General features: G+C 43.3%; 1 long non-coding RNA gene across 1 annotated transcript; it reads left to right on the top strand.

Moving 5' to 3' along the window:
- The first annotated feature begins 1388 nt into the window (after positions 1-1388).
- On the top strand, positions 1389-20581 carry LOC310755347. Its single transcript, XR_014544315.1, has 4 exons — positions 1389-1558; positions 15833-15883; positions 16544-16664; positions 17952-20581. It is a non-coding gene; the product is annotated as an uncharacterized lncRNA (long non-coding RNA).
- The last annotated feature ends 621 nt before the right edge of the window (positions 20582-21202 follow it).

The following is a 21202-nucleotide window of genomic DNA, read 5'->3' as shown; positions in this document are numbered from 1 at the left end:
CATCCTGAAGCAAAGTTCTTAACCTGGGGTACTATTTCTGGGTTAGCAGAGTCTGTAACCTGAAGCGTATGTAACCTGAAGCATATGTAACCCGAGGTACCACTGTATTCGTATTTTCCTGTCATGGGGCTGTAGATTGGCAGTGCCAGAAAATACCAGATTATTGAGTGTTTTGTCCTTTCTCTGAAGACTTGTTGGTTTTTCGTTCAGCTTCTTCTTCCAGGAGTGTTTGTTTTGGGGATACAGGCAGCAATGTGAGGGATACAATGTCGGTGTGGGAAGAGCAAGGGTCCATGGCCTTGTGGGGAATCACAACAGCAGGTGCCAGGCAAAAGGAAGAGGCAAGGAAAGGCAGTGAAACAGTGTCTAAAAGATCAGCTGGCTGGCACAGCACCAGAAGGATTTGCAGATTAAAATGTGCATGCGTGTGTGTGTGTAGGGGGTGGTATTAGAGGAGGGGAGAATAGAATGCGTTGTGTAGTGTGGAGAGTAAAGCTGGTTTGTTTGTTTTTAAGACTTGTGCTCACCCCAAGAGAAGAAACCACATATCCAAGTAGAGAGGGGACAGGACAGGTCCTGTAATGGATTATGGAGGATTTCCTAAAACACAGGCGGAGAAGCAAAACAAACAAACAAAGAAAACCCAGTCCCAGAGGGTGGGGTTGGGGGATTCTCTTGTGCGTGCAGAATAACTTCCCAGTGGATAACGTTGATAGAAAAGTGATTGCCAGATGACTTTAGGCTTGTTTTAATGGAACCCTCCTCTCACCTGGAAGTCTCACCTGTCCCTTATTCTGGAGCATCACCAGTTTACAGGACATGATGCTCTTATAGTAGCTCTGATTTCCTGAGATGTTGAACTCCCAGCTGCAGCTCTGTGAAGAACTGAGTATATTCCAGGCATGTCAGAAGAGCTGGGAAGGCGTTACCAGAATCTGGAGTCTGCAGACAGAATAAAGAGGGGAAATGCAGAAGGCCATTTCCTTTCTCTGCTCATAATTCAGGAGGGGGACCTGTGGCAGATCCCATTCCGTGCATGCAGAAAGGTCTTGGGTTCAATATCTGGCATCTTCAGGGAAAACTCCACAGGTGAAATCCCTAGAAAGCTGCAGCTAATATCAAGCGAGATGGACTAATGTTCTCATTCCTTACAAGGCAGTTTCGTAGCCTCGTCTTGCACAAAAACAGCAGGAAAAGTCCCTAGACAGACTGACTAGCCCACTTCTCTCCTAGAGGCTGGAAGTTTGTGTCCTTATTTGTGCCTTGCCCATTAATTACGTCTTATCCCACTCTAATCTTCTCTGAAAGCAGTCATGAGTGCCTGCAGGTGACCGGGTAGAAAGCAGCCCTCCCACAGTGGCTTTGCATGCCAATCTCCACCCCGCAGCACTGGTGAGTCAGAGTCAGGCGGAGGGCAGTGGAGCTATTCTGCCCTTATGCTCCCGCGATAGTGATGCCCCTGGTTTGGTAATGGGGGAAGAATCATGTGCACCACCATCTTGGTCATCAGCACCTTGGCATTTCTGCTGCGCCGGCGCTTCTTCAACAAAGTCGAACCGTATGTCCTTCCTTCCTTCTTGTACTGTAGAGAAGCTAGGGTAGTAGATGGTCAGATCTCAGGGAGAGTGTCTGTAGGAAGGATGCCTGGCTCGTAGCGATATGTGCCTCTCTTGTGCTTTTGTTTTGCTCTGATAATTGCTCTGTGACTACAAAGAGGACTGATTCACAATTTTTTAATTTAAACTTTCCTTTTTACCTCTGTATCCTGTTTGTTGAGGCTGCAGTCTTAGCCCCACTTACCAGGTGGAGTAAGCCCCACTGCAGCTAAAATTATTCTATTTATTGTGGAGCTTCCCTCAATCATAGAAGGATCACATTGTATGTTGCCCCTATTTGAAGGATCTCACTCACATGAGTAAAAGGTCAGTGAGATGTGGGAATAATTCCGCCAGAAAGGATATCTGTGTGGCTGTTATGTAACACATCTGAAACTGAATCCAGGTTCTACTGCCCTGGGGGGACTCAGAGGCAGGGGTCCTGTGGAAATTTGTCCCCAGCCCACCACACCCCGACTTTAAATTCATAGGATCAAGATCTTGAATTTCCTGGTGGGCATTCTAAACAAACTTTGGTCTGTTGGTTCAGGACTGTATTATCCACCACCTTTAGGTTCTTTTCATGAGAGTGTAGGTTATGCCTTTCGTTTCATTTCAAAAACACGTGGAACAAAGAAGTTGGGAAGAGACGTTAAGGTGAACAGTTTGACCGCAAAGCATCTTTACACCCTTGCACCGGTCAATAAAAAATATGATTCGATTTTTCTTTGCTTATAAATAATGTGAATTGGACTGGAGGAGAAATAGCACCGTTTGAGCAAGGCTGGATGCGGTACTCTATGGATGAAGACACTTAATCGCCCCATACCTAAGATGGAATGTTCTGCAAGGCCTTTCCTCCTGTGCCAAAACATCAAGTAAAACCCTCCAGATCCCACTAAAGATAGCAAGGCCTTAGAGTTCTCTGTCAGGCCGGAGGAACACATCCTAAAATGGGCCTCCACTTTTAAGTAGTTACCTTCCAAGATTCTTCAGCGGCTGGCAGACCTTGCCTTTTCAGTAAGAGATGGGGGTTTATTTATTTATTTTGCCTTGTTTCAATTGTATGTATTTACTTTCAAATATATAATCAGCCTTTCCAACGTAATTTGAGCCTCAGGTCTTCATGCCACACAGTAATGAATAGTATATATTGCGTCCTCTTCAGGATCCCAACCACTGTGTTCTATTGCCCACTCCCAATTTTCCATTTCCGCCCCCCTCCACTGGCAGAGGAAGGGGATGAGGGGTGTGTGGACCTCCCCAGGTGTCATCCCTGAGGGGGGTGACATCGCCCCCCCGCCCCCCTGGGATGCTTGTCGCCCCCCCCCCCGGGCAGATTGCCCCGCCCCCAGGTTCACAGCATGTGACCGCTCCGGGGGGCTGGATCAGCTAGCTCCGCCTCTGCCCCCCTCCCCAGTCAAATCAGTGTCTTGTGCCCACTGACATTGCTCAGTCCTCTGTTTTGGAACATTGCTCCAGTTTTTCTTTCTTTTTTACAAAAGCTTGGAATTCCTACAAGCCTGCTGATATGGCCTTCTTCTGCATAGATGGTGCCATTTTGGCTGCATGAAGATGAGATCTCAGAGAACTGGGTTTGCTATTAGTAAATCATTTTGCAAGTCAAAGGAGGGACAGGATAGGGAAATGTGCCAATTGTTGAATTAATCCTTTTTTTTTCTTTTTCAAGCTTATTTACCTCCTAGCAACCTGGTACCTAGCATCACTTAGGAATTTCAGGAATTCTAAGAAGCCGAAAAACCAAAGCAGTTTTATAATCGATGGTTAAAAACACTGTAGTTTTGAAATGTTTGGTCCGCCAACTTGATTCAAAATGGCATCCAAACATAGGCAAAACCTGGTTCCTCAAACACAGGAACCATCATGCAAAATTTGGCTAAAAGCAGTGCTGTTTTGAAAGGTCCACTCCACCTTTTTGATTCAAATTGGTATTCAGTTGTCTCCAAACACAGATGAAAACCTGCTCCTTGATATCAGGAAACACCCTGCAGAATTTGTTTACGATATCTTAAGAGGTTTCAAGTGCAGGGCAAAGAAGCAATGTTTCATTATAGTAGATTTTATTTCAGTTCGCTGGGATGTATCATTACAAGATTTCAATATTCCCAGGAAAAAAGAACAGATTCATTAAAAGCACATTTAAATTACATTTCCCCATCCCCAAAGAATCCTGGGAACTGTAATTTGTTAAGTGTGCTGGGAAGTGCAACTCTGTGAGGAAAAAACTGATTCCCAGGGATCTTTGGGGGGTGGTTAAGTGTGTTTAAAATGTCTGGTGTGTATGCAGCCTAGATTGGAGCTGGGGAGGCTGTGGCCCACTAAATGTTCTTGGACTCCAACTCCCATCAGACATAGACAGCATGGCCAATTGTCAGGGATGATGGGAGTTGTAGTCCATCAAATTCTGGAAGCCGCCTGCTCCCCCCCCCCCCCCGTGGGCAGGAAGAAGTAGCACAAAATGCTGTGTAATTTTCTTAAAATTCTCCCTTGAAGTTCTAACTTATCTTAGGTCAGCAGTCATCCTCTGAAGAACCTGACAACCAAAGTCTCCCTTGCACATTGTACAGACAGGAAGGATGTAGGAAGTGGTGTCCCCAAAGACCTATGCTTTTCAACTTGTTCATATATCACCTGGATGAGCACTGAGAGAATCAAATTTGCTCAAGGCAGAACACCCCCCCTAAATAAATAAATAAATAAATAAAACCAGAATAATTGCAAAGAGCTCCAAAAGGATCTTTCCAAACTGGAAATAAAGGTAAAGGTAAAGGGACCCTTCACCGTTAAGTCCAGTCGTCGTCAATTCTGGGGTTGCAGTGGTCATCTCCCTTTATTGGCCGAGGGAGCCGGCGTACAGCTTCCGGGTCATGTGGCCAGCATGACTAAGCCACTTCTGGCAAACCAGAGCAGCACACGGAAATGCCATTTACCTTCCCGCTGGAGCGGTACCTATTTATCTACTTGCACTTTGACGTGCTTTCGAGCTGCTAGGTTGACAGGAGCAGGAACCAAACAGGGGGAGCTCACCCCGTCGCAGGGATTCGAACCGCTGACCTTCTGATCGGCAAGCCCTAGGCTCTGTGGTTTAGACCACAGCGCCAATACATTGGGGTGAAATGATAGTCTTTCAATTCCCCCAAAGAAAGTAAGTGGTGGTGGCTTTTCTTATTATAAAATGATATTGGGGAGTTAAGGCTACCATATCACAGCTGCATGGATGTTTTGGGTTGTTTTTCTTTTAAGTTTTGCATTTGATCAAAAGCTTTGTATCTCAATGGTCTATGTCAATATTTTGGATAATGTGTTATCCACATGCTCTCTGTAAGGTCATATATGCAAGATAATTGACCATTTTGTTTATAGTGAAATATTTTTTTAAAAAAAATCTATTAGGACAAAATATACTTACTTGACATATACCCGAATTGGGTCTGAACCGGCAGTGATTAACCAACACTGAGACCTTGAGGTCATAGTGAATAGCTTGATTCCATATTAGGGATCATTAGGAAAAGAATTGAAACAGAAACTATCCATGTCATAATGACATTATATAAATTTGTGGCGCAAACCACACTTGGAATACTACAGTTCTGATTGCTGAACCTCAGAAAGGATATTGTAGAGCGGGGAAAGGGTTCAGAAAAGTGTGACCAAAATCATCAAGGGGCTGGAGCAATTCCCCTATGAGGAAAGGTTAAAATGTTTTAGGACTTTTATGCATGACGCAGAAAAGGGGGGTAGAGGGTTTTTTTCTCCTTGTCTCATATTACAAGAATTTGGGGGCCATCCAAAGAAGATGGACAGTTCAAGACAGACAAAAGAAAGTGCTTCACACAGCACATAGTCAAGCTATGGAATTAGATCCCACCAGATGAGATGGCCAGCAACTTAGGTTTTGAAAGAGGATTAGACAAATTCATGGAAGAGAAGTCTATCAACGGCTACTAGGCAGATGACTATATTGTACCTCCACTGGCAGAGGCAGTGTGCATCTCTGCAAAGCAGTTGATGGGCATTACAAGTGGGGAGAGTGCTTCTGGACTCGCTTGCAGGCTTCCCACAGGCATCAGATTGGCCACTATGAGGACATGATGCTGGACTCAGTGGGCCTTAAGGATGATCCAGCCATAGGTTCTTGCTGTGTTCTTAATCTGGCTTTTAGAATAGAGCAGGGCTTATTAAATTTGTGCCTGTGGGCACAATGGTGCTCATGATGTTTTCTCTTAGCGCACATGAAAGCTCTGAGCCCCCACAACACTGCCCCCTTGGTCATGAGGCAGCGAGGGTGGCTATATTTGTCTCCCTTGGAACGTGTGTAGAGATGAAGGAGGAAGTTGGAAGAGTGATGTTCTTTCCCACTTCTTCTTTCAGGTCTGTGTGGGTTTTACTCGGCTGAAACACACATGTTAAAAGGAAACAATTATCTAAGGGCCTCTAGGTATCGTCTTTATTACACAGTCAGGATTAGTTGTTCTGATGCTGCTGTTTGGGTCGTCACATGCAATCCTGCTCTCAGTATGGTTTGTCACATTGCCAGTGTGGTGTAGTGGTTAAGAGCGATAGACTCGTAATCTGGGGAACTGGGTTCGCTTCCCCGCTCCTCCACATGCAGCTGCTGAGTGACCTTGGGCCAGTCACACTTCTTTGAAGTCTCTCAGCCCCACTCACCTCACAGAGTATTTGTTGTGGGGGAGGAAGGGAAAGGAGAATGTTAGCCGTTTTGAGACTCCTTTGGGTAGTGATAAAGCGGGCTATCAAAGCCAAACTCTTCTTCTTCTCCACTTCGAATCAGTGCATAGCTCGTTGCATCCTGCTGAAATCCCACAACATTTTATACACCACAAATATTCTGGTTTGTTTTCTTTTCTTCTCTGCTTTTATTGTGCTATAGCCCTCAGGATAGCAATATGTGGTAGCACTGGCATCAAAGAATGAAGCAAAGCAGAATAAAACTACAACAAAACACCAGAATATACCTGCAACAAAACACCAGTCTGGAGGGGCCCTAAGTCCAGCACAGCCTACTTAAAAAACAACAACAACAACAACAAAAGCAACATTCTATTATTTCGGTGCACTGCGACATTGCGGAATACAACCCTGGTTACAAGGCGCCTCTGCAGAGAGTGCAGCTGTTCTCTGCAAACAAGAGTCTCTCAGCTCAGGGACATGCAAATCTATTTTTCAGCCAAGCCTGGAGTCTGGCTGAAAGTGGGTAGGTGAAATTGACATTTAAAGAGCCGTAATACCTCAGCCAATTATCATCCAAAATTGGGTATAGTTGAGCTCAGTTGCATAGATGAGATGATAGCATGTTCCCTTCAAAGGGAAATTAAGGTGCAGCCGCCATTTGTGTTTCACAGATTAACAAGCGAGAGGTTAACTTGGGGTTTTTTCAGTTTGCGTGTATCAACAAAATTGGTCAACCAGGAGGTCACAGTGGTACTTCGGGTTACATACGCTTCAGATTACATACGCTTCGGATTACATACTCTGCTAACACAGAAATAGTACCTCGGGTTAAGAACTTTGCTTCAGGATGAGAACAGAAATCATGCTCTTGTGTCGCGACAGCAGCGGGAGGCCCCATTAGCTAAAGTGGTGCTTCAAGTTAAGAACAGTTTCAGGTTAAGAACGGACCTCCAGAACGAATTACGCAAGTACTTAACCCGAGGTACCACTGTATCAGTATTCCTTGCAGTGCTGCGGCTAGTTAAATAGCAAAGCTCACTGAATAAGTTGTTACTTGGGAGTACTGGGAAAGGGGAGCGTAGAGCTGTACGGTGAAGCCAAGAAAGAGGGAATTCAGTGGAGAGGAAAGGGTGGTGGAACATCTGCTTTGCATGCAGAAAGTCCCAGGATAAGTCCCTGGCATCTTCAGGCAGGGCTTGGGAGAGATGCCCTGGCTGAAACCCTGAAGAGCTGCCGTCAGTCAGCATGCAGACAATACTGAGCTACATGGACTGATGGTTTGACAGTGTAAGGCACTTCCCTATGTTCCTATATGGGCCTGTAGCTCATGAGGAGGCCTTATGTGCACATTTCCATCCTTCTCTCTTTGTGTGAACTTCCACAAATAGTTTGCAGAGTAGCTGTGCTGGGTGTTCGCAGCAGCTAGCATTGGAACTTTATCAACTTGGATGTGTGTTCACATCAGAGATCACAGATTGTTTCTGGTTGCTTCTTTACCCCTTTTATTATCTATTACAATATTATTATCTACTATAATAATATTATCTATTATTATTTATTGATTTTTTAAAAATTCTCTCTCCCCAAGAACTCAATATACATGGTGGGGCCTGGTCCTAGAGATTTGGGGAGCTGCAGATTAAGCCAAATACAGTTTCTGTACAGAGCCTAGAAATCTCTGTTTTCATTCTCTCTCTTTAAAGGAATTCCTGGTCGAAGCCCAAATATATCTTGTGGGTGGCTAGAATCCAGTCGCTTGCCCCCACCAGACCAAAAAGAGAGAGGCATTTTGGGGAAATCCAGCATGTTGGAAACATTTTTATGCAGAAAGCCCTTTTATGAACAGTTTCTTTTCTAATTTTAAAAGCTGGCTTATACGCGTATAGGTGTGTATATTAAGAAGTAATTAAACGGTGTTCAGTATGCAGTGAGTCCCCAGCAGATTCCCCCAAGACAAGGCTGCTTCCAGGCAATCTGTTCATTGAGTCTTCCTCCTGATCTGTTTTCCTAGGAGATTAGGCAACAGTAGCTATTTAATGGGCATTTACTTTCGTTTGCAGCAAAAAATGTAACCCACCCATTGAAGTGCATTTTCTCGTTGGTCATTTCCTGTTTTCCTGTTTTTCTTTTTGTATGCCGCTTTGGGAACCAGGTGGTAGAAATAGGAGTTATACATCCTGAAAATAAATAATGAACTTCCGCCAGCATTTCAGATCCGAGTTGCCAGGCTCAGTCATAAAAATGGGCCTGCAGAACATGTGCAGGCAATGTATCCAAGCCTCAGAAGCAGAACTAGGAATAGAATCTCTCTGTTGCCGACACACTAATGTGTTTTCCATCTGTATGAAGCGCAGCCCCGCTATCAGTCACACAGTCAAGAGGCATATTTCTGAAAGATGAGCAGGCAGCCAAGCACATCTCCTATTAAGCGAAGAGTGATGTAACATAGAGCAGTGATCCCTCTGCAACATAAATGCCTGAGCTTCTTTTGTTGCTGGTACATAACAGAAAAGCGGCAAGTAGCACTTCAGTCAAAGGAGGACTGATGAGCATCATTTCAGCAAGCGGAAGGACAATTAGGTGACATCAAGATTCTCTTGTACATTTGACCCTCTTCAGATCCTGCGGTCTTTTTATATCATGTCGGCTTTGGGTGTTTCTCATGGACTTGGCATCAGGTCTCAATTTTTTTAAATGCACACATAGAATGTCTGCAGCTTCAGACATTAGAGCAGTGGCTCAAAAACAGCTGTTTGATAGCCAGGTAAAATAACTTCTATATATCTATAAAAGCCTGCTGTCATGGTACTGCTACACTCTTTCAACAGAAATAAAGGCAAAAGAGAGTTATTTAGAAAGGACCGGGCTAAATTCTCTGTGGCTCCTATTGGGTTCTGTGGAATGAAGTTTGCAAGTTTGCAACCAGGGATGCAGTTGAGAGGGGTAAAGGTTGCCCCTTCATCTCAATACTAGGGTTACTAGGTTCAAATCCCCGCGACGGGGTGAGCTCCCGTTGCTCTGCCCCTGCTCCTGCCAACCTAGCGGTTTGAAAGTATGCTGGTGCAAGTAGATAAATAGGTACCGCTGCAGCGGGAAGGTAAACAGCATTTCCGTGCACTCTGATTTCCGTCACGGTGTTCCGTTGCACCAGAAGCAGTTTAGTCATGCTGGCCGCATGACCCAGAAAGCAGTCTGTGGACAAACACCAGCTCCCTTGGCCTGAAAGCGAGATGAGCGTCGTAACCCCATAGTCGCCTTTGACTGGACTTAACTGTCCAGGGGCCCTTTACCTTTTACCTACCTTTACTAGGGACAGCAATCAGGTTTTTCCTGTTTCCCATTGGTGTCACCCAGGATTCTACTTTGTTTTCTTATTCTCCTTGGTGGAAAAAATCATTGCCATTCACTCTTAATGAGGAAAATTAAAGCACTGCATTGGCAGACACTGTTGCAATGTGGGCAAAAACTGTCCTTAATCCCTGGCATGAGACTCATCTTTTTGATATATAATGTTCATAAATGTACAAGGCAAACCTACATGCATAAGTGTAGTGTCTGAAACAGTGCAGGAGAGCAATCCCGAAGCCATTTTGACTCTCCCAAATTGACTTCAAATATTCTCTGCAAGGAGAAAGGAAATGGGAAAAGCTTTCCAGTTGTCTTTGGACTGTAGGGGCTTACACCTCCGTTTGCAAATACAGTCTGGCAAGCATCTGTTAAGCCGAGCAAACTATCAACATATAATAATAATAATATAATAATAATACAATTTTTATATCCCGCTCTCCCCAGCTGAAGCTGGGCTCAGAGCGGCTAACAACAGTAAAAATAACACTGTTTACATAAAGTCACAATCAATTAATTGAAACACATTCTAAAATCAATTCATTCTAAAATCAATTCAGAGTCAATAAGAAAAAACTGCTCCTTTTTCTCTTATGGGGTATCCAAGAGCCCATATAGAGTCCTTATGTAGGTTCCCTATTGGTAGGAGAAAATAACAGAGGCCAACCAGAGAATACTGAGAAGCAAAGCAGCTGGTAAGCCTGATCTTTATTGATCTGTTGCAACAGGGTCCTCACTCACCACACGGAGGAGGGAGGAGGAACCCAGAACAAAGGTGTCCCTGCCCTTATATAGACATTTTAAATTCCCTGCCCTGGAGCTCAAGACCACCCCTCATACATACATCACAAAATGGGTGTAACCTAAGACCACCCCCCAGATACATCATACCTACATCACAGAAAAGGCGGTCTACAGCAGAAATCTGAGTGCATTGTTTATCTCGTCTGACAGGTTACCTGTTTAATGGTCACTTGATTGGATTGCCTGGGGCACCTGGCTAGTCTTTTGTAATGATAAATACTTAGTTACTGAGCCAGATCATAGGCTCACACCCTATTCATATCTTAAATGTGCCCTTAAGACAGGATTTGTGAAGGAAAAGACAATGGGGAGGCTTTTTCATTTTCCTTTGACCTTGCAGAGAAAACATTTGGTCAGTTTGGGAATCAAAAATGGTTTCAGGTCGGTCTTCCTGTGCTTATCTACGTACGTGCTTGGTTGGTACACTTATGAACATTTAACATATATCTAAGACCTCAAAATTCCTATCACAATAGGGAGCCTCAGCAACAAATATTTGTGAGCATCCACCATTATAGAAGAGACTAGGAAGGATTCTGCCTTTGAAATGTCAAATCTCTTTTCTATATGAACAGTTAAGAACATATAAGGAGAACAGAACTGCTATTATAAATAACTGTTCTTGAAGTAAAGCAAGCTGGCAGACTAAATATCTACATTAGTCTCAGCACTATATCCTGTGGTAGGTGGAATGTAATAATAAAATGTCTGCTTTTGCACCATGCAGATAAAAAAAAGCCTATTTTCAGAATGTAATCTCTTATTTGAAATAAGATAATAACCCTTCTAGTTTCTCTGCATATCTATTAGCATTCTAGTTTATTGCCTTAAGTTGGTAGGAACACCTTAGATTTATCATTGATTTTAAATAAGAAACCTTAGCCACCCCTTCCATTCATCTTCACAGTATCTCATCTTCTGTGCATTTTGCTCGGCAAAGAAACAAACAGCTGTATATTTTGTTCAGGCACAAAATGTCAGTCAGATGTTTTGCCCCACTAGCCAAATACCTCATCACTATCCATAGAAGTGATACCTTTGTGTCCAGCGCACTTTTAGAAGGTAGGCTGGAGTCAAGTTACAGACTTTTCAGCATGTTGAAGGTGATATCACAGAGGCATTGTTGGCTGTGTTCTACACACTGAATGACTCCCACTTATAACTCTGGGAAAGAGGTTTTGAAGGTTTTTGTAGGCTTCCCCCCAAAACCCTGCAAAACCTGTTTGACCACACAGGAAATGTGATTGTGGGGATGAATCATCTAGCAAGGGCTATGATTCTTCTATCAAACCTTGAAATCTATTTAGAAGTTTTCTTTATAATTAAGCGGCATACAAATGCTGTTGAAAATACTTTCTTGGAAAGTACCCCTCCTTCTCCAGCCTTACAGAGTCTGCAAAGTTATAGTTATTTGAATATTCTCTCTCTCTCTCTCTCTCTCTCTCTCTCTCTCTCTCTCTCTCCACCACTTTTTGAGGCAAAAGCCTTCCTAAAGTGGCTTACATAAGAAGAGAAACATAACATGACAATATCCCATTTCAATAAAATGAAATCAGTTAAAAGAGCAGTTTAAGATAACTCACAATTCACAAACCATACCAGAATGAGGTGAGAAACCTCCAGTGTAAATATTCCACTGATGGTGAAAGGGAGTTCACCATCTCTTTCAAATAAAAAGTTTAATAATAATAATAATAATAATAATAATAATAATAAATGTGTTAGGGAGTATTGAGAATCAAAGATAAGATTTGGTCAGCTTGACATTCAAACTCCAATTTTAGAAGGCAGCAGGGAAAATCAGCTTCTACTTGTTATGGGTTGTGTATAATCCGGAAAGCTCTCCCTTCTCCCATCCTGTTTACAATACATAGCTAATTGCTGATCATTCTGATTTGTGTATCCCCAAGTGCAGTAAGGGAATTTCCAAGTTCCTGGCCAGACTTAACTCAATAGTGACTCTTCCTGCAATTATTAATCTGAATGAGCATGGGGAATGGAAACCTCAGCCTGTTCTAAGCTTTGTGGATTGGCTTTTGTCACAAGCCCTGCCAATTCCCAGTTTCTATGACTTTATATTTTAATCCTCAAAAAGTTTGGATTGGTTCATATCATATCAAGGCGAAAGTGGTTGTCCTTTTTGCAGTCTTAATGCTGTATCAGTTTTTTTAAAGGTACAACAAGACCAGCAGATCCCTCCCACGGTGCTGAATTTTACATGGTGTGTGTATAAGTTTACATATCTGGCCAACAGCAGCCCCAGGTCAGAGATGACTGGGAAACCATGTGGATGTTGTGCCATTTTGGACGTCTGAAATTCCTTGATCAAAGCACTTTAGGAACATGTAAGCCTATGAAGTCCTGCTTGGTTGTTTTACACAAGTGAAGCAGCGAAGAAAGAGACTCACTGCAGCCGTCCTTTGTTTGCTAAATCTGATGATATGGGCACTTTTGCTTGTTTCCTGCAATATAATATTGCATTCCGTAAGAGTTTGTTTAAAGGAGATCATGGAAGAGATTTAGGTTTTATGAAAGAGACTGTCTAGATTGCTACAGTATGCAAAGAAAAGAACTTTATCTCCAGAGTGTCCCCACCACACTGTGGCACGTGATTGTTCCAGGTTTTTAGAGGAAAGTGCCAAAAAAGAGAAATATCTCACAATTGCCAGTAAATAGTTCTGGAGGTATTTCTCTAATTTAGCACTTCATTCTTGTGTGCTTCCTATTCTAGTTGTTGCTGTTTTTTCAAAAAAAAAAATTAGAGTAGCCTGTTTTAAGGTTTTGAATCCAGGATTGTCTGTCTCCTTAATCCTTGTAAACAAAGGCTGATGAGAAGGAGAAATAGCTTTTGCAAACAGATAGAAGTGGTGGAAGAACAGGGCTGGCAGGAGTAATTTTGCTGCCTGAGGCAGAGGACAAGATGGTACTCTGTCTTCCATGTAACTGAAGCCAACGGAGAGGTAGGGCTTGCCCACATGTGAGTAATATGTTGCTGCCAAGATACTCCTTTTACCATTGAATTTGCTTTTAGTGGTCCACACAATGTTCTCCAGTTACAAAGCCAATGTTTTCTGGCCATACCAATGGGAGCTTCAGTGTGTTGAATCAATCCTGCTGAAAGTTCAAGTCCGTGGCTCAAAACGAGTGTGTTGCAGGAAACCCGCCCCCCCAATCATTTAGTTTGTACAAACTCGACACACACACTCACACATGACATACGCAATGTTTCTGTTATAAATTCATAGAAAATCAACCATACATTGGATCTACACCGTTCCACTTTATTTTGCTCCATGAAGAAAGGGCTATCAAAGGGGGAAGGTTTGATACAGGGTGGCCATAATCCCTTGAGAGTACCACACGTACTCAGGAGCCCTACCCAGTTGGCATGCCAACCATGATGGTCCCAGACAGAAGACCATCAAGGCCACAAAGAACTTGCATATGGGAGTGGATTCAGCATGGACTGAGACAAAGGACAATGATCAGCTCTTCCCTCTGGGGGCAGGATACTGCAAACTCCCCTTTGTCCTCTGGAAAGTACTCATGGGGAGGGGGAAAGGAGGGACCAGCCAGGTGACAAGATACTCAGGTTACCTCCACAACTCCTCCCGTAACCCCTCCTTTTTGTGATGTATCAATGATGTAGTCATGATGTAGTTATGATGTAGTCTTAGGGGTGTAACATGGGGATTAGTAGCTAATAAAAGTTGGGGTCTTCTTTTGTTCAGGGCTTCCATCTTGTTTCATCTGGTGGCAGGTGGGAGTCCTGTCGCGACAGTCTTCAATAAAGACCAAGCCTACTGGCTGCTATTTTGCTCTGGTATTCCTGGCTGGTGTCCTTGTTTTTTGTCCAAGGGAGCCCTCAGATTTCTCCATTAACAGTGGGATGGGGCTGGTGGAGGGGAGCAGCATGTGGATTAGGGCCAAGTACTTTGGGGCAAGGAGCTGCAAATACACAGTAAATGTTCAGCACATTTAATGGACAAGCACATCATTGACTATTCATTTAATAGTCTGGCTGTAGAATAGCATCCTACCATGGCACTGGGCAACAGGCCAGCTTAAGGAGTGATAGGAAGGCATACTCAGCTCTCTTCCTCCAAACCTCCTTGCTGCTGCCAGCCTCCCAGCACCTGCCACCTGAGGCACTTTGTCTCATTCTGCCTAATGCCTAATGGCAGGGCTAGGCCTGCTGAACAGGCTTGGTAAAGAACTTTCCCTTCTGTGTAGAATCAACTAGGAATTTAAAGTAGAAAAATTCTTCTTCTTCTTTTCAAAGACAAAGAACCTTACAGTTGATAAAGCAGAGGAAGCAAAAACTCATCAGCAACTGATCATCTGGAAAAGTCCTAGCAAAAGAATGATGAGAATGGGTAGTTTTTGATTACTTCTGACATTTGAGCTGTCATAGGATTTTCCAGTTTTATATTAAACCATTCAAGGAAAGGAAACATTTCTTTGCTCCAGGATTCCCCCCACCCATTGATTTCCATATGCATTTGTCATGGACCCATAATGAGTAATTTGTGATTCCTTAATGCATAGCAACAGAGCTCATCTGTGGAGAGGAAAGGATTATTAGGCAATCTGGCACAAAGGAAGGACTGGTTTAAACGAGTTCAATTAATGCTGGTGTGATAGGGGACATCCGGCTGTGCTCTCAGCATAGCGGATGGTCATGGTGCTATCTGTTCCTCTATGAATCCAGCAGACTGTGGAGCTTGTCCCCCCCCCCCTTTCATGGACTCCTGTTATTAACATATACAGTGGTACCTCGGGTTACATACGCTTCAGGTTACAGACTCCGCTAACCCGGAAATAGTACCTCGGGTTAAGAACTTTGCTTCAGGATGAGAACAGAAATCGTGCTCCGGCGGCACAGCAGCAGCAGGAGGCCCCATTAGCTAAAGTGGTGCTTCAGGTTAAGAACAGTTTCAGGTTAAGAACAGACCTCCAGAATGAATTAAGTTCTTAACCCGAGGTACCACTGTACTGCTATTTTTCTTTCTGTGATCTTAACATGTGGGTCACAACTCACCTACCTAGAAATATACTTTGCCCCTTCTGAACCCCCGCCTCAAAAAAAATTCTGGTGCTGCCACTGGCCATGTTCCTGCCATGAAACAAACCAGTCTTGTTGTGTGCAAACAGCATTTGAGGCCTCAGGAGGTCAGTAGCGGCCAGCTAAAGGACCCCTGACCATTAGGTCCAGTTGTGGCCGACTCTGGGGTTGTGGTGCTCATCTCGCTTTATTGGTCGAGGGAGCCGGCTTCTGGTCCCCAACCTGAAGAAAGGATCTTCTGCTTCTAGTTGCTGCCTTGGAAGATGTATCTGAGTGAACTGAGGCTCTTTTGCTTTCTATCTTTCAGGGAAGGAACAGAAGGAAGCAAGCAGGAGGTTGGGTCAGATCCCCCTGCAAGGTAATGAAGGATGCTTTTATGCAAATCTCTCTTTCATTTCGGGGAGCTTTGCACAGTTGAAGTTCCTGGTGGATTATAGTCGTAATCAGTTTTAATGCAGCCATTTCTACTTTCTTTAGTTCCATGGTCTTAGTTAAAGATGGATGGGGCAATCCAAAATACACACAACTTTGTGGGAGGCTGAACTGGGTGGGGGTGTAACTTGAAAAAACCAAGAAATCTTTAATAAAAATACTTTAAAAAAAAGAAAAGAACATCACTTCCCCCTCCGTCCACTAAATGTCCAGGTGAGCAAAAGTGCCCCCTGACAGGATCCATGTTAGCAGCTACAAGAGGAAGGTGTTGGAACAATTTGTTCCAGGGGCAGGGAGTGGAAGGAGCTAAGATCCACTGGTTTCACTGCTGTCACATGATGGCATCAGGCCTGATCTTGCCATTATTGCTGAACCAGCTCCAGGTTAATACAGTAATCTTCTTGGCCCTCCATTCTGCCCTGGCCACTGTGTGTCAACCATTTTGGACAGGTGTTCATAAAGGCCGTACATTACTCACACAGAATTAGCTAAAGGATTGCAACTGGAAGGTTTTGTCTTACAAGGTGAGGATGATGTACTGTAATGACTGTAAGCTACACAGTGTTTTGTTTTTTGTTGTGTTCAGGGAAACCAGAAATTAATCTCTGGTTCCTGTGCGAGTCAATCTGATCAGAGATGAGTGGAAGAGAAAGAATAAGTACCAACACCAGCTGATGGAAAACTCACTGCCTTTTTGTAATACAATGGTAAGTGCGTGGGAGATATAGGGGCAGGGGAGAAGAGGGCCTCCAGAATGGGGTCAGAGTCCAATCAGTCTTGAAATTAAATACGGACTGATAAGTAGGGCTGCCATATGTCTGGGTTTCCCCTGAAATGTCCGGAAATTGGGCTTTGTGAATGGCGTCTTGGCGGATTTTTGCCAAATTGGCAAAATGTCTGGGAATTCCCGGATGTATGGCAAGTGGGGTGGTGTTTAACAAACAAAAAAGCTGAACAACTTTGTCCGGATTTTCAGTTTTTGAGGTTTGGTTTTTGCTGCCCAACTCTCCATGGAACTCTGAGTCCCCTAATGATCCTTAAGCAATAAGTAGCAATGCATTTCTGCTTCAACCCAATAATGCCACTCTGTTTTCAAAGATCATAGGAGCACAGGATGCTGCCTTATCCTGAGTCAGACCAACAGGCCATCTAGTTCAGTGTTTTTGACACTGATTACCAGTAGCTCTCCAGCATTTTACACAGGCCACTTTCCCGGTTCTACCTGCAGAAGCCGGGGTTCAAACAGGAATCATATGCATGCAGAACAGATGCTCTACAGCTGAGCAATGGCCCTTCTAGAGAGTCAAGAAATCAGTGGATGGATACTAGTCTAATTCAGAAAAAGTCTAGCCATTACATCTTTATAAAGTGAGAGATCACTTATTTTGTTTTTTCTTAGGCTGCAGTCCTGTACATATTTAGGAGTAAGTCCCGTTGAACAGAATTGGATTAACTTGTTTAGCATTGCACTGCTGTGCATTTAGGGTCACACAAGCAACAAGTATTAAAAAAAAATAGCCATGTTGGACCACTTGACAAAGCATTAGCAGCAGTAGCAGCTATATTTGGTTGCTAGTACCGTAGCAAATTTCTGGAGCCCATTATTCCTCCACTGCCCATTCTAATACAGTGGTACCTTGGTTTACGAACTTAAACCGTTCCGGAAGTCCATTCTTAAACCAAAGCCATTCTTAAACTGAGGCGCGCTTTCCCTAGTGAGGCCTCCCGCCACCGGTGCCCTTCCACCATTCGGCTTCCATTCGTAGACCAAGGTAAAATTCATTAACCGGAACACTACTTCGGGTTTTGCGGAGTTTGTAAACTGAATAGTTCGTAAACAGGGCTGTTCTTAAACCGAGGTACCACTGTAGCTTAAACCGGATGAAGCTCTGACTAGTCCAGGCTCTGTAGGGAGAGGGTACTGCTCAAAATGATTCTGTGTCACAGTCTGCACAGGCCTTTGTCATGTCCTCACATTTTGCTTTGCCTTTCAGGTTCACTCAGTCACCTCCCTGCTCAGGTCAAAAAGTGCAGGTGATGCCAAAGCCTCAGCTTGCCTACAGGAATGTTTAATGTCAAGCTAGTTACAGAAGTCCGGAATGGTGGGCTGGAGGAAGAAATGTTGAAGGCAGCCGGCTCTGTTTTAATAACTCCCTGTAACCAAGGTGGGCCACCTTTTCGAGTGAGTCTTGGGAAAGAGGAAATGAGGTCACCTTGGAAAACATGGTGGCTGAGAGGATATGGCACACCGTCTGGTAAAAGAAGTCACCTCCATGGTATCAGAAGCCACATGAAAGTCTCTGAGAGTGATCTTATCTCAAAGTAGTAAGAAGAGGCACCTGGAAGAAGGTTTCTCCATTCTTTGAATTCAGGGAGCTACACGCTGTGTACGGGGATGTTAATACCATTTTCTTCAATGGTATTTCCCCCCCCCCATAACTCTTTTGTTATTGGATCAGAACAGTAATAGCTAATTGATCACGCAAAAGGTTTGACAAACTGGATGAAGTGTAGGTTGCATTTTCAATTGCACCCCACAGTATGATCACATGCTTTTGACAAAATGAAGTTATTCCAAATTTAGGCCTAAAGCATGGTTTGGTCTTACATGCATGAGCACGGATGGATTCTCAAGATTGCACATTCCCAATGTGCCCCCTCTCCCTCTCTCCTTGTACAGTACATGACAATTCTCTTCCTCCTTTCTTGGTCTGGGCACAAAATGCTAAGGTAAACTATGGTTTGGTCTTACACCTAGGTTCTCCATATTTTTCTTGTTTGGCTCTGAAACTCAGCTTCCTTATATATAGGAATGATACTTGATAATTACCTACAGAGATTAGCATTGCTCATTATGTTCAATGTATTGGTATGAGTCCTATAAGTATTTAAACAGCAGTCACAGGTGTAAACCTGGCTTTGCAGTTTTCAAAACACACATACAGTTCAGCAAGTCAACTCCTGGATCATCTTATATTTCCCCCCATATCTTCAGGTAGCCTGTCCAAACAAAATTTAAAGCAGCAATTGTGGGGCCATTTGTTGCTCACAACAGTAGCTGGCAGGATGCTTTAAACAGTGGGAGTGCACCCTCTTCATCATCCTTATGCTTTGCTCCCCACAAAGGGGGATTTTGTGCAGCACTACAGAAAGAGTGAACGAGATGAGAGTTCGGATTTCTTATTCTGGATTTGGAAATGCAACATGAGGAACAAGAGAAAAAACACCCCTTCAGCTCCCATGCTGAGGTTTCCACCGGCAGGCATACTGCAAGACATCTGGGGTTGCTCCGGAACCTAAGATGCTTGATGGGGGTGAAATGAGCTGAGTAGCTTGGTATTGTACTCTTGTCTAAACTGTAGGCTTTCTAGGGGAGATTGACCTTGGTGCAACAGTACAAATTGTGAACAGCATTGAAGGCAACTTCAAGAAGTGACTGATAGAAGTTTACCTTTGAGTTTCCTTCCGTGAGCTTCCCAACTTCTCCTTTAACTCCGGGCTTAGATTTTTTGTTTGTTTGTAATGACTACAAAGTTCTTTTAATCAGATTTCCTTGTCCCTCCTGGGGCATTTAATTAAGTCTTTACAACCCCCTGCTCCATACTCCTAATGATGTTTTTCGGTCCGGAAATAATGTCTCTCATCAAGGGGGAGCAAAGTCGCTACTCTGTTGGGGCCTTTTCCATTTTTGCAGCTGATTACAAGCAAAAAAAGGAGGACACAGAAGGCACACCTAATTAGAAATAGATTGGGTGAAGGAGCCAGAAAGGCAATTGCAGGCTTTGAGGAAAGGCTATGCAAATGAGGGAGTAGAAGGCTGAGCTGTGAAGGCCGGACAAAGAAGTTTTATTTACATGCTGCAACAGGGTCTTTTCAAGCTTGTAGACTGGTACCCTGTGGCATCTTCTCTTATGTGACTTTTCTCCACCTCTCCATATGTTGTAGCTCTCTCACACTTTTATCTGCCTCATTGGTATTACATACACACACACACTGCAGATTAATAACATGGAAAAAACATTATACAAATTAAGTAAAAGTGCACAAGTTTAATCTTGGCTATAGGTAAGAAATCTGCTTTACAGTGACCACTTCTAGTGAGATAGCTCCAAGGCGTTTTCTTAGAATAAGCTTCCTTATATAATCAGTTTGTTGATCAATTCTTTGTTGATCAATGTTTCGTTTGGATTTTTGAGCAAAGTTAGTTTTAAAATCAAACTACAACCTGATGTGAACTAATCAATAGTGGTAATAAAAATATAGCTGTCAACTAAAATATAGATTGCCAATAACAGGCGTAAATCTACAACACTATCAATAGAACATGGAGAATTGCCAAAATGGCAAAGAAAACAGAATACCTGTATATAATGATAGGCAGCTTTGATAAATCTTGACTTCATGTATTGACTGCATGAAAATGAGTTCAATTTGTTAACATATATAAGCATTTTCCGTTGTCTACTTCATAATCTTGTATTTGTAATGTTGTATAATCAGTATCTTTTTCTTCTTTTGTACTCCTGCATTTGAAAGAATGACTAAAAAGAGACGTGGAAAAAGGAGCAAAACATCTGATATTGCTCCAGAATTTTACATCCATTAAAAATTCATATGGACCAAAGGGGTGCTGTTTGAATCATAACTTATTTAATCTGTATCTGTCTTTGTGGATTAATTTATTAATCTGGTTGTGGGACTGACTTGCTTGGTCAACAGAATAGCAGAATAGCAGGAAAAGCCAGTCATGTGTGCTGGGTCTCCTCCACATGCAGCACTCCTTTAGAAGATAAATATACCAAGACTTGGAAAAAGGCAGTTCTCTGCTCAGAGATTTCCATGGAAGTTGATCCTCTGGGAATTCTGCCCTGCGTTATTTTGTCCAGCTGTAGCCAGAGGCTGAGCTAATATTGGGTGGATTTGTAGATGAGAAGTATGTGATTAAGGGTTTCTGGCCCACCCTGAGCACTTACTGTCTGGGCTAAGATTTGTGGTCATCCCAGAAGGCCTTTCATGGGTGGGAATGGGAAACAGTTCCATAATGTTATATTTCCACCACTCCCGTCAGCCAAAACCACAGGCAGTTTCATGAGAAAAACGAAATTGATTCGGATGGGCCTGTAGGCCTCAGATGAGAAGCTCTCGCCATTACTCCATGTTCTCCTCAAGGGCCCTCTTTTGACACCCATTGGGCCTGTGTGGAATTCAGAAAACTTCAGTGAACTACTCCTAAACAAACAGGCCA

Source organism: Podarcis filfolensis (assembly GCF_964270895.1).
Source record: "Podarcis filfolensis genome assembly, chromosome: 2".
Classification (NCBI taxonomy): Eukaryota; Metazoa; Chordata; class Lepidosauria; order Squamata; family Lacertidae; genus Podarcis; species Podarcis filfolensis.
The sequence above is the reverse complement of the archived record's forward strand: the minus strand, read 5'-3'. Positions and strand labels throughout refer to the sequence as shown.